The sequence below is a fragment of the Patiria miniata genome, unplaced genomic scaffold (assembly GCF_015706575.1).
Source record: "Patiria miniata isolate m_02_andy unplaced genomic scaffold, ASM1570657v1 HiC_scaffold_6, whole genome shotgun sequence".
NCBI lineage: Eukaryota > Metazoa > Echinodermata > Asteroidea > Valvatida > Asterinidae > Patiria > Patiria miniata.
This window is the reverse complement of record NW_024037073.1, coordinates 15,622,004-15,635,514: the sequence shown is the minus strand read 5'-3', so window position 1 is coordinate 15,635,514 and position 13,511 is coordinate 15,622,004. Positions and strand designations below refer to the sequence as shown.

Genomic DNA, 13,511 nt, shown 5'->3' with positions numbered 1-13,511 from the left:
AGTATAAAGCAGGAAGAACTATACATTGAAATCATTTTCAGCAAAGATACGTGGACAATTCACCCTTTCATTTATAATATGCCTTCCTGGTGTTGCGGATAGTCTTTCGTCATGGTGACGAGAACGTAAAATAGTTGAAGAAGTTGTACAAGCAGTGCGAGGATGTAACCTGGAAGGGAAGTCCTTTACCATCGTCCAAAAATATTCCAATGTTCGGTGGGGGCGCTTGACTCAAGTCATGATGACGATGTCAGTCGAGAGGGTGCCCCAATGGGCCCTTTAAAGTTTGACAAATTGAAAACCATTTGCCAAAATTGCGATCACAATGCCCCTTAACCTTTTTTTGAACGGTAGCAAATTAATCTGCAAAGGTTTTAAATGATGACTTCGTAGAGACGGCACGTCCGTTTCTGGAGAGATTTGAAAAGGATCATATTTTACCTGTTGGATTCACATCCATTATTCAGTGCCCAGTACCGATGATTGTTGCACAATAATTCCTGATGTTACCGTTTGTTTTTGTTTTTTTGTTGATATACGCATCCGGATACTGTGATGACATTAAACCAAAAGTTAAATGTCAATTAATTCATACAAATAAACGTTCGTGTATAGTTGTTATTTTCAAACAAAATATTTTGCCTTTTACTGCCTTTGGTCAAATGATAAAATAATTCAATTGAGACATTTTAATTTCATTTTGTAATTGGAATCTCTAGAAATAAGCAGAATTTGTGGGTGAGGCGTTATGCAACGAATACAGACTGCTCTGACGCGGGGAAGAGTAAAATCTGTGATCAAGGGAGCGTTCTATTTTTCCAGATATACTCTTCAAGGGATCACCTCGGAAGGCTAGTTTTGTACTATATCACACTTAGCACTCAATACTAATATCCTAGTCCATTTTGTGATTACGTTGGCCATAATTTATCGCAATCTTGACACAGTTTTCCTCTCATATTTTCATGCAGAAAAGTAATGTTCCCAACAGTGTAGCCATCATTCTTTCCGTAGCCTAGAGCAGAATTGTATTATGCAAATACCAAAAAAGCAATAAAAGATTTATTTTTAGACAAACATATGTTGCATTGGCTCCAACGACGTTATTTTGTATTTGAATCTGAGCTATACAGTGGCATATCCAGCAAGTGGGGGAGGGAATCACGACCAGGTTTTGAATTTGAATAGTAGACCTAACACATAAAGACGTCATGCTTTGTTTACATGTGCGCTTTCTTATGGGAGCAAGCTGGGGACGATTGGCCGGCGTCCCCACCTGACTCCCATAGGAAAGCGCACAAAAGTCATGTAAACAAAGCATGAAGTTATTATGTCTATTGGATTTGTGATTAATCAGACATCCATAGAAAATAAGCAGAATGTGTGGGTGATGTGTTATATAACAAATACAGACTATATATGACTTGAAGCATGCATGGCGGATGAGATAAATTATAAAGTTTGCGAGTAACACCATGTGGAAAGAAATCTCTTCTTGGAAGAAGTGTGGTTCTGAAAAGAACCGGTTGGTTGAGTGTAGAATAGTGCAGAATACAGACTACTCGGACGTGGGGAAGACTGCAAACTGTGATCAAGGGGGCGTTCTATTTTCCCAAATAGAACTCTTCAAGGGATCACTGCCCCTGGCTGGGCGAGTTAATTTTGAACTAAATCATAATTAGCGTTCAATACTATTAACCCAGTCCATTTTCTGATTACGTTCGCCATAGTTGATTGCAATCGTACCTCATTTTGTCCTCTCGTATTTGAATTCAGAAAGTAATGTTGCAAACAGTGTAGCCATCATTCTGTCCTTAGCTCAGAGCAGAATTTCATTATTCCCATTCAAGACAATAAAGGAATACAATATTTATTTTAGATAAACATAATTATGTTGCATGAATTCCAACGACTTCAATGATGTCTGTACTGATATGGATTGACGCTGGTTCTGTTTTTCAATCTGAGCTATACACTGGCGTAGCCAGCGGGAAGGGGAGGGGTATTTAACACCCCCCCCCCCTTTTTATAACGAGAGCTCTCTTTTTTTCACGAGTGCCCTTTTCACGAGCGCCCATTTGTTCATGAGTGCCCTTTTTTTGAACGTCGGCAATTGTGCCGCCAAGAAAAGCGCAACCTGTTTGCCTGATGGTGCCCATGATCGTCCGCTTTGAACAGCGCCCCCATAAGAAGATGGTGTCCAGTCTCTCTCCGTCCCACTCCCTTTTTTTATTTTACGGAGGCCGAGTGATCGGTGAAATATGTCTAATTTTCAGCATTTAACCCCCTTTACAAATCCAGGATCCGCCATGCATGGTGGGCTTTATACACCATACAAACTGTATCTGTCAGAAAATATGACGTGAGAATTTGCCTATAAGTAGGCCTCAAGTAGGCCGAAGTAGGCATATAGGTTCAACTATTCGTACTCGTGCATTTTTTATCTCAAAAAACATTGGGTTTATTGAACAAAAACTATTGCGTTATTCCGCAAAACTATTGCGTTATTTCGCAAATAAGTATTGCGTTATTTCACAATAATTATTACAGTATTTCGCAATAACTATTGCGTTATTTCGCAAAAAGTATTGCGTTATTTCGCAATAAGTATTGCGTTATTTCGCAATACTATTGCGTTATTTCGCAATACATTTATTGCGTTATTTCGCAAAACATTTATTGCATTATTTCGCAAAACTGTTGCGTTATTTCGCAAATCTATTGCGTTATTTTGCAAAACTATTGCGTTATTTCGCAAAACTATTGCGTTATTTCGCAACTATTGCGTTATTTCGCAATACTATTGCGAAATAATGGAATACTATTGCGTTATTTCGCAAAACTATTGCGCTATTTCGCAATTCTATTGCGTTATTTCGCAAAACATTTATTGCGTTATTTCGCCAATAGTACTGCGTTGTTTCGCAATACTATTGCGTTATTTCGCAAAAGTATTGCGTTATTTCGCAATACTATTGCGTTATTTCGCAATACTATTGCGTTAATTCGCAAAAGTATTGCGTTATTTCGCAATAAAAATATTTTTTTACTTTCAAAAACTGGCACGAACGGGCTTCCGTATGGAGGTTCCAAACAGGGTAGGCGGTAATAAAATAAAATGCGGGTTTTTTTCCTCAAGTCGGGCGCCCAAAATAGGGTCTTTCGGAAATGAAAACCAAAGATTAAAAAAGATTCCCTATCGGGCGAACAAGTGAAAAAAAAGATCTTTAGCAAATTTCACTAAAGCTACTTCCGGTCTGATGAAGTCTCGATTCAAAACATCCCAAATCGTTTGTTTGTGTGCAAAGAACGTTTACGGGCAATCTGAGTGAAGTTTTGGTGAATGCGGCTTTTAAAATTTATAAAACACTTTTTTGTTGCTTGTCGCTAGGGGCGTCCTTTCGAATGATGACATCGTCATGCTTTTGTTTCTGTAAAAGCGGGCCCATTTTGTATTATAGTAAAATGCTTCCCTTAAAGGTTATAACACACTTGTAGCATGTACATTTTGGAATCAGAGTTCATGTTCACACCAAGTTTCAGTTCCTGCGTTTTCCTATTAAAAGCAAACTTGCGGATAATTATTAGCTGGAAAAATACGCCAGACAAAGAACGCAGAAAAAAGAGCTAGCACCAAATCTTGCTGATATCTAAAGAGCCACCAGGTTCTGTCTGATGGGTTGATCAGCCGTGTAAGAATCACAAACGGCGCAGTTGATTTGCTCTTTGCAAATGTAAGTAGGTACAAATAACTAAAATCGCTTGTAATTTGATACTGATGATGTCATCGTGCATTGTTGTGATATGCACACCTCATTATTATCAGGGTTGAAGTTTCAAGTTCAAACACCTGTAAAAAGTTTTTGAAAAAGATTCTTGGTGAATTATTTATTGTCCAAAAAAGAAAAGAAAGAGAGAAAACTCGAACAATTCTAAAACGGTGAGCAGCTGGTGACCGGTCATACGCAAACAAGACTGTTTGGTAGCTGTTTACTTTATTTGAACGTGTTGCTGCCTCGGCCATAGCGCCAATGGAGGTTAATAAGCGACAGACACAGTCTAAATTTTTGAAGCGCATTTCTGGTGCTGCACATGGCTTCTCACAATTTGAATCAGTATCTATAAACTTCAATATGGTGTTTGTCAGAGCCTCTATAACGTCCATAGAGTCTATATGCAACATATGCTACGACAGTATCTAAACAAAAATACATGCTTCAAGGCTTTACAAAAAAATCTAACATAATGCACGCCCTACACAAATATTGTTTGGACACCATCTTTTTCGGGGGCGCTGTTCAAAGCGTGGCGCTTTTCTTGATGGAACAGTTGCCGTCGCTCAAAAAATTAGGGGCACTCACGGAAAAAGGTGCTTGTGAAAAAAGGGCACTCGTTACAAAATATCGGGGGTACCCCCTTACCCTCCCCCTACCACTTCCTACGCCACTGTATAGCTCAGACTCAAAAACGTTATCATGAGAATCGATGGACATCAGAATAGACGTCAACATATGTTTATCTAAAAAATAAATGTTTTATTGCTTTTCTGTCTTTGCATGGGTATAATACAATTCTGCACTGAGCTAAGGAAAGAATGATGGCTACACTGTTGGGAGCTTTACTTTTCTGCATTAAAGTATGAAAGGAAAATGAGGTACGATTGCAATCAATTATGACGAACGTAATCAGAAAATAGACTGGGTCGTTGCTTTAATAAATGTGAATTTGTTTCAATAAACGTGATATTTTTTTCCTGTATAGAAGATGTGTTCTCATGCTCTCTATTTTTGCTTGAGCTTCCCATTGCTTTCCCAACCCAAGGGAACACTATAATATTATATCTAGGATTTAAACCGGTATAACGACGGCAAAGGTTCGCACACATCCTCAAAATCAGACGCACTAATTTACTAGGTGGGGGTCATGGTAAAAGGACAATAATGCACACAGGCCTTTACAGACAGATTGGGTATAAAGAGGGCGTCCCTTTTACCTTTTCATGACCAATTTTGTTTATACTTTTTCAAGTATGCAAGTAAAGATGAAAGGGTTTGAAAACACAATCAAATAACAAGGATGGCTATTACAGACATGCGTTATGAATGAATTCAAGGACACTAAAAAAAAATTTTGTATGCAAGAGTCAATTTATTTTGCTATATCATTCACACTACGTTGACGAAACAGGAAACATCTCAAGGGATTAGAAATAGCCTGCATTCAATTAATATCGAATAATTTCAAAGCCCTGTTTAACAAATAAGATATTCTTTTAAAGTGAACAAACACCTGTTATGAGAATAAATTCCATCAAGAACAGCCTATCTGAGATTTGTAACAAAGAGGTACAGTATGGCTGAGTATTTTACACAACCAAATTGCACTATTTACATTAATATAGCAATTATCATTTTCAAAGGAATAGTATTCTTTCAGATTTCGTCTTGAGCAACAAAGTAAAATCACACGTAAACCTCTTCCCTGTATTATAGAACCATTGCTTTTACGCCCCAACTTTGGTAATGGTACTATAGTTGACATATGGCTATTTATGATGGTATTGCTATACGTTTATACTGGAATGCATATATCGAACCCAAAATGTAGTGACTCAGCTTTCTTAACAAGCTTTTAATCTAACTTATAGGCTAAATGTATTGAAAAATTGAACAAAGGAATTAACTGGAGTGGGGCTTGGACCTGCGACCTCCGGATTACCGATAACTGTTGGTGCTCTACCAACTGAGCTATCCAGCCCTATGTTGGCGGCTCCCCAATTAGTCAATATCTTTGTTCGAGGGGCGCTAGTCAGAAGCCATAAACCAGTATGCCATACAGCCAGGGATCACACCCAAAGTTACGATACAGACCTGGGAAATGGCAAACGGGGATCACTCGGAGAGGATACGGCTTTTTTTATTACAAATTTTTAAATGAAGAAAGATTAAGGTGGCTAACCCTCAATGTCTTTTTTGATTTGAAATCAATACAAACAAGTTTGCCAACTCAGAAAGTGTTCCGCCTTTTCCGAAACAAAAATCCTCGGATGCAAACGTTTCTACATATCCCAGCGTTGCTTATGCGATACATGCAGGAAGAATATGAACGAATATTTTAAAAGTGGATTTAACCTATCATCACGGAAAATGATAACCACGCACCACTAATAGACCTATACCCAAAAACCCAAGAATAAAAACATTTCGGACAGAAACAAACTAGAAGTTAACGTGTTTTTTTTTTGACATAACATAGTTGACATAATTTTTAAGTCCGTGCTCGAGCTCATAATTCGTGTCACTTCAATGAGAGAAGAGAAGAATTTATCTTCAGGATTTGTATGCGTTCTGCGAAAAATTCAAATGTGCCGATAGTTAAATATATTCATGGATCGATAATATATATTTTTGTTTCATTTTGGTTTTAATATCACTCTTAAAATGTACGGTGAGCAGCTTTTACAAAAAAACAGTACTGTAACGGAATCAACGGGGGGAAAGCTGGAACACGCACCTAGTGTTGTTACAACAAAATTGAGACAATCTTGTTGTAACAAGAAGATCTGAGCCGAATGAATATCAAATATTTATATTTAATCAAAATAAAGACTTGCTGTCGGTCATTCACTGACGATCTGCATGGAGAAAATAAAAGGGAAAAAACAACAACATGATTTATACAAGGACTTACGATAGAGACGTTTCAGAGGACCAAACGTTTCAGAGGACCAAACGTTTAGACTTGTTACGATTGTTATGTATGCATTTAATGTCTTAAAGGGAATATACACCATTTGCTTTTGCTGTAATTTTCAGAAATTTATGGACTTTGGGGGTTATTACTTTATAGCAAATATTGTTAAACCGACTTGATTGACATTTTGGGTTCGTAGATGCTGAAAAATCAAGAAAAACAATAATTTTCGTGCAGTCTGTTTCCCTGACCCCACCTAACTTGAAACGGAGCAATTTATAGATGTCGGGTAATTGTAAGGTCTGGAAATCAGTCTAGCTGGCTTGCACCCGTTCACAGGTGTGCAATCGATTTCAAAGAAAATGCGAACGAACTAAACATGATAAATTGGGAGCAGTATTTGAAAAAGCCAGTTTTTTTCCAACGCTGGTCGGCCGACCAGCGTTGGAAATCAATACAGAAATAGCAATTTTCTTGAAAATGACCACACAACCGGTGCCATGATTTTACAGGATGCTTTAGACTGGCATTCACTTACACTCCATTAAGGTTTTTTCGTGATAATTTGGTAGTTTTTTTGTGGTTTTTTATGTTTTCAAATGTTGTATATTCCCTTTAAGGGTGCAAACCTGCAAATTGACTCTCATAGACCTCATTGATAACTACACGTACTTATGAAAAATATTGATAAAAACATACTCACATCTATCCAAGGTGTTTGCGACACCTATCAAATTAAAGCTCATTTCAGAGTCTTTCATTTTCCGCTCACATTTTTGTTAAGTTATCCCATGACATTAGGGAGACAATTCCATCCAAAGATGATCACCCCGAAAAGTTTGCCTGTGGCCCACGGCCATTTTTGAAAAATGCTGGCTGCGCCCCATTGCCAAATTGAGCAATTTTAAGGCCCAATTTCATGCGGATTTCACAGAAATATACGAGTTCATACTCCTGTGCACAGCTTCCACCCATCTTTTCTAAAAATCCTTCAAGTGCATGGCCGACACATGTATCTAATAGCAAAGAATTTGAGAGCACACTGCAAAAACTGCAGTGTTAAATTTACACCATTGGTAGCTATATAGGACCATATGGTGTTATATTTTACTGGTGTTGTCCTATATAGATACCGAATGGTGTTAAATTAACACTACAGTTTTTGCAGTGAATAAACATGTGATTTGGCCCGCGCAGGCAATTCTGGGCCTATTTACAGGCCAGGTCTGCATCCGCGCAAAGAAAGAGTTTTCGCAACACTAAACATATACTTGAAAAACAAGTGCGAGTGCAAAATAAGGTCTGGCCGTCTTGCATGAAAAGTCTTGCCGGCCACGCCGGCGCAATTTCACCGTGCAATGGACGGTAACGTGACCGGTGACCGCCGGTTGAGCGTACAAGCCCGGGCCGCCGACCAATGCCCTAAAATCGCGCTGTGCTATGATAGTGTGCCCCCCAAAAAAATTGGCCCGACCCCCTAAGCTTCCCATAAGACATAGGGTGCTGCAATATAGCGTGCAATAAACAACGTGACATACCACGTGACTATTACAGTACTGCAGATATTCCGCCTCTATTGAAACAATTTTCATAAACATCTTTACGAATTGTTACAAAATATCGTTAATGATGGGCTTACCATGGTTTAATTCATTCATGTTGATTGTCAGTAATCCCCCCACATGCACCAGCCACCAAAACATATCTTTAATGAAGGACAATCGGCATGAGATATGCAATCTGAAACAGAAAACCAACATGGTAGTGAGTGACTCGTAGAGAAGAATTTGCGTGGATAACCTGTTGAAGGAAGCTTCAAAGAACACTGTCCATGTTGCACTCGTCCAGGACAAATTACCATGTAGTAAAAGCCTCAAACTATTTCTTTTTATACCACAAAGAAAAGGGGACCAGTTCCAAATTTCAGATATCGTTGTTTCTCAGAAGAATGATGTTAAAGAAATGTAACTCTAGAATATCGGAGTCCGGCCAATTTCAACACCCCCCCCCCCCCTCACACTTAAAAAAAATGGTTCAATTTCAAACCAGGCCCTTTCAGTTAGTTTTATTTGAAAATTAATACATTTGGTCCCAGAAAAAAACATATTTGTTTCTCCAAGTTTAACAATAGATGGCACGCCAAATAATTTTGTTCAACTTCAAATGGCATTCTTTTATTCAAATTCGTCGAAGACAGTTGATCACGAGGTTTGCCAAGAATTAAATTTTTTCAATGGACACACATTATTCATATACATGTCGGCCTGCACTTTTTTTTGCCCTTTGCTTTGAAAAATTGAACAAAAATTAAGCAAAATAACAAAAGGACCAGTTCAAAGAATAACAAGGCAATAAAGAATAAAACATCTTGTTTTCATTTCCATTGAAGATTCAATACATTCACTTTTTGACTTTCAGATTTTTTTTTGACTGTCTTTAGGTTCAAAACAATGCAAAGTTTAAGTAAGGCAAACGACAGGATAGACTTGATTTAATTAGCGGCAAACGCCGAGAACAACACCCTGTGAATAGAGAATCGTACACTCAGTGTGTGAATAATCAATGTTGATCTTTGCGAATAAACTCTTGACAGTATACATTGATTGCCTATAAACGGAGAAGAAAAAATACTTAATCTTATGTTCTTAATTCGATGATTGTATTCGATGATTGTCAGATATTTCATTGAAAGTAGACGGTACAGAGTGGAAATGTCGCCTTGAATGCATTTTGAAAAAAAATGAATACTGTGTGCACTGTGCACAAAAACGACATTTTAATGTTTTCAATGCAATTAGAGAACCCTTTTGATTTAGCAGGGAAAGTATTGTGAATATGAGAGCTTCTGTATGAAAATGAACAAAAAAATTTGTTGATATTTGCAAGAAAAACAACAGTATTCTCCGGGACAGAATGCAATACGGTCGTTTCACAATAGTGCGCCTCCAAGGGTTTGCAACGCGTTGCCCAATTACAATGCGCAAAATCGGTCCACCCAATGCGCGTTTGGCGCGTTTGGAAAAGGTCGACTGATTTCGCACATTGTGATTGGCCAACGCGTTGCAAACTCTTGGAGGCGTACTATTGTGAATCGCCGCCTATATAAGCTTTGATTCATGTCGTTAAGTACCAACCTGCGTCAAGTTATCATGAAAAAAAAATTCCTCAAGACCACTGAACTTACACTTCTTCACTATCTCGCGAGATTCCAGTTCTTGCATCAACTCCTCAGCAAGAAAGTCTGCGTGACATCAAAAAGGGGATTTTGGTGCTGAATTCATGAAGTGCACTCAAATATAACATGAATTGCACACGACCTTATCTTCACATTATATTGTATTTAAAAAAACGGTTCAAGTGTCATAGTGTTAAAAAAAATAGGTTAAAAAAATGTATCAATTTTTTTGTTATTAAAAATCCTTGGAACATGCAGGTTTTATACGTTTAGGGGGAAATCCACAACAGCCGAAAGTGGTCATCCTACAGCCCTCGTTAAAGTCGGTGTGTAAGCTAAGTTTGTTTACTCTAAATTTTAATAAGATGGAACATCATCAGAAATTAAGCAAAGGGATTTGAGAAATGTTGACAGTGGGTGTTCTTTCCTCTACGAAGAAACTTAAACTTTCATTTTAATGTTGGTTAGGCCTACAGACTATAATAATTAATCCAAAATTGAATCAAAATATATTTACTCCAAGCATTATATCCACGGGGCTGTGCGAATGTGGCTATAAGGATACTGCTATATGTCGGAACCGTAGGAAACATGGAACATTGGACAAATTAACTTACCGTCCGTCTCTGCGAAACACAAGGCACATCCAACGACCATCAGGAGAAGCAGGCACATGTAAACCTTCATTCTGGCTAATCTAGAAAGTGAGGGAGAAAACGAATGACAGTAAGAAACTTGCAGTGATGGCCGTATCGCCATGTGAGACGTACAACAGTGCTAGCCTTTAACATAAAATTGTGTCATTTATCCCCCCCCCCCCACCGCCGATTAACTCGGCTGTTGCACGTTTGTACTTTCAATGAAGTTCGCACAGAAGCAGCAGTGTAAGTCGTATCAATGTACATCCGTGACAGATCATCGTTAATCACGAACAAATCTAATAATGCCAGGGCTTTTTTTTCTTTCCAAGCAACTGACATATCGAATCTGGCCACGTTTATCCAAAGCTTACATTTCAGGTTGAAACAGACTTGAAAACCAAAGCAAAGTCAGGAGGCGGAAATACACTGGATGCTTTCAACTTGATGTCTACTGAACGAATGCTCCACAACAGCGCCGAGTACACGTCTTTGTAGTAGCTGGGTTCAAATGTCACAGACCCGTCATCTATTGACAGTTTTGTTGAAACTCGTACATCTATACAGACGTTTAAAAGAAAAGACCACGTGACTCTAGTGGCGTTGTTCGTGTTTGTACACATCATGCACATCGTATACGCAAAAAGGTAAACACCCCGCCCCTCCCCCGGTGGAACATTAGTCATAAAATGGAATTATTACACGCATGCGCATAGGCGATTATCGGATGGAATTAGTAATGATCATTGGTTATACACGGTATAGAACGGACATTATATAGAACGAACATTATTAGTATGTGGGTATTTGGGGGTGCTATTTTTTAAATTTGGTCATTTTCTGGCAATTTGAAGGATGTAGACCTAAGCCATGGAATCAACAGTATCTTTAAACTGTCGAAAATTATGGATGAAAAGGGTGACAAAAAAGGAAGTTTTCGTTCATGATTTCAAGTGCATATCAGGTTTTATTCTACATCCCTTGACCCGTTTCGAGGAAAATTATTTTTCTTTTGTTTTAATATAATATATGATTGTTTTATTGGCATTGCTCACATGAAAATACATGCTTTAACTGGAACATTTGAATTGGGTTTTGTTTAATCAGATATCTGTTGAAAATAGTCAGAATATGTGCGGCTGAGGCGTTATAAAAGAAGAACACAGACTATACTTTGCCTCGGCCATAGCGCCAATGGAGGTTAATAAGCGACAGACACAGTCTAAATTTTTGAAGCGCATTTCTGGTGCTGCACATGGCTTCTCACAATTCGAGTCAGTATCTATAAACTTCAATATGGTGCTTGACAGAGCCTCTCACGTCCATGGAGTCTATGCAACATATGCTACGACAACATCTAAAAAAAAAATTAATATAATCCACGCCCTACGCAAATATTGTTTGGACACCATCTTTTGGGGGGGCGCTGTTTAAAGCGTGGCGCTTTTCTTGGTGGAACAGTTGCCGTCGCTCAAAAAATTAGGGGCACTCACTGAAAAAGGTGATTGTGAAAAAGGGGCACTCGTTACAAAATATTGGGGGGATACCCCCTTACCCTCCCCCACCACTTCCTACGCCACTGTATAGCTCAGACTCAAAAAAATTATCATGAGAATCGATGGACATCAGAGTAGACGTCAACATATGTTTATCTAAAAATAAATGTTTTATTGCTTTTCTGTCTTTGCATGGGTATAATAAAATTCTGCACTGCGCTAAGGAAAGAACGATGGCTACACTGTTGGGAGCTTTACTTTTCTGCATTAAAATATGAGAGGAAAACTGAGGTACGATTACCATTAATTATGGCGAACTTAATCAGAAAAATAGACTGGGTCGTTGCTTTAATAAATGTGAATTTGTTTTAATAAATGTGATATTTTTTTTCCTGTTTGTATAGAAGATGTGTTGCTTTCCCAACCCAAGGGAACACTATAATATTATGTCTAGGATTTAAACCGGTATAAAGACGGCAAAGGTTTGCACACATCCTCAAAATCAGACGCACTAATTTACTAGGTGTGGGTCATGGTAAAAGGACAACAATGCACACAGGCCTTTACAGACAGATTGGGTATAAAGAGGGCGTCCCTTTTACCTTTTCATGACCAATTTTGTTTACACTTTTTCAAGTTTGCAAGTAAAGAGGAAAGGGTTTGAAAACACAATCAAATAACAAGGATGGCTATTACAGACAGGCGTTATGAATGAATTCAAGGGCACTGACAATTTTTGTTTGTATGCAATAGTCAATTTATTGTGCTATATCATTCACACAACGTTGACAAAACAGGAAACATCGAAGAATGAAAAGGGATTAGAAATAGCCTACATTCAATTAATATCGAATAATTTCTTTGTTCGAGGAGCGCTAGTCAGCTGAAGCCATAAACCAGTATGCCATACAGCCAGGGATCACGCCCAAAGTTACGATACACACCTGGGAAATGGCAAACGGGGATCACTCGGAGAGGATACGGCTTTTTTATTACAAATTTTAAAATGAAGAAAGATTAAGGTGGCTAACACTTAATGTCTTTTTTTGATTTGAAATCAATACAAACAAGTTTGCCAACTCAGAAAGTGTTCCGCCTTTTCCAAAAAAAAAATCCTCGGATGCAAACGTTTCTACATATCCCAGCGTTGCTATACCCAAAAACCCCGGAACAAACTTAAAGTTAACGTAGATTTGTTTTGACAAAACAAATAGTTGACATCATTTTTATTAAGTCCGTGCTCGAGCTCATTATTCGTGTCACTTAAATGAGAGAAGAGAAGAATTTATCTTCAGGATTTGTATGCGTTCTGCGAAAAATTCAAATGTGCTGATAGTTAAATACATTCAAGGATCGATAATATATATTTTTGTTTCATTTTGGTTTTAATATCACTCTTAAAATTTACAGTGAGCGGCTTTTACAAGTGAACAGTACTGTTACGGAATCAACGGGGGGAAAGCTGGAACACGGACCTAGTGTTGTTACAACACAATTGAGACAATCTTG

At 38.1% G+C, this 13,511-nt stretch overlaps 1 long non-coding RNA gene across 1 annotated transcript; it reads right to left on the bottom strand.

The window, feature by feature from the left end:
- Window positions 1-5,881: 5,881 nt before the first annotated feature.
- LOC119742576 lies at window positions 5,882-10,997 on the bottom strand. The gene is made up of 5 exons (XR_005272874.1): window positions 10,881-10,997; window positions 10,486-10,565; window positions 9,878-9,934; window positions 8,333-8,433; window positions 5,882-6,634 (listed from the first exon to the last, which is right to left on the bottom strand). It is a non-coding gene; the product is annotated as an uncharacterized LOC119742576 (long non-coding RNA).
- Window positions 10,998-13,511: the final 2,514 nt, after the last annotated feature.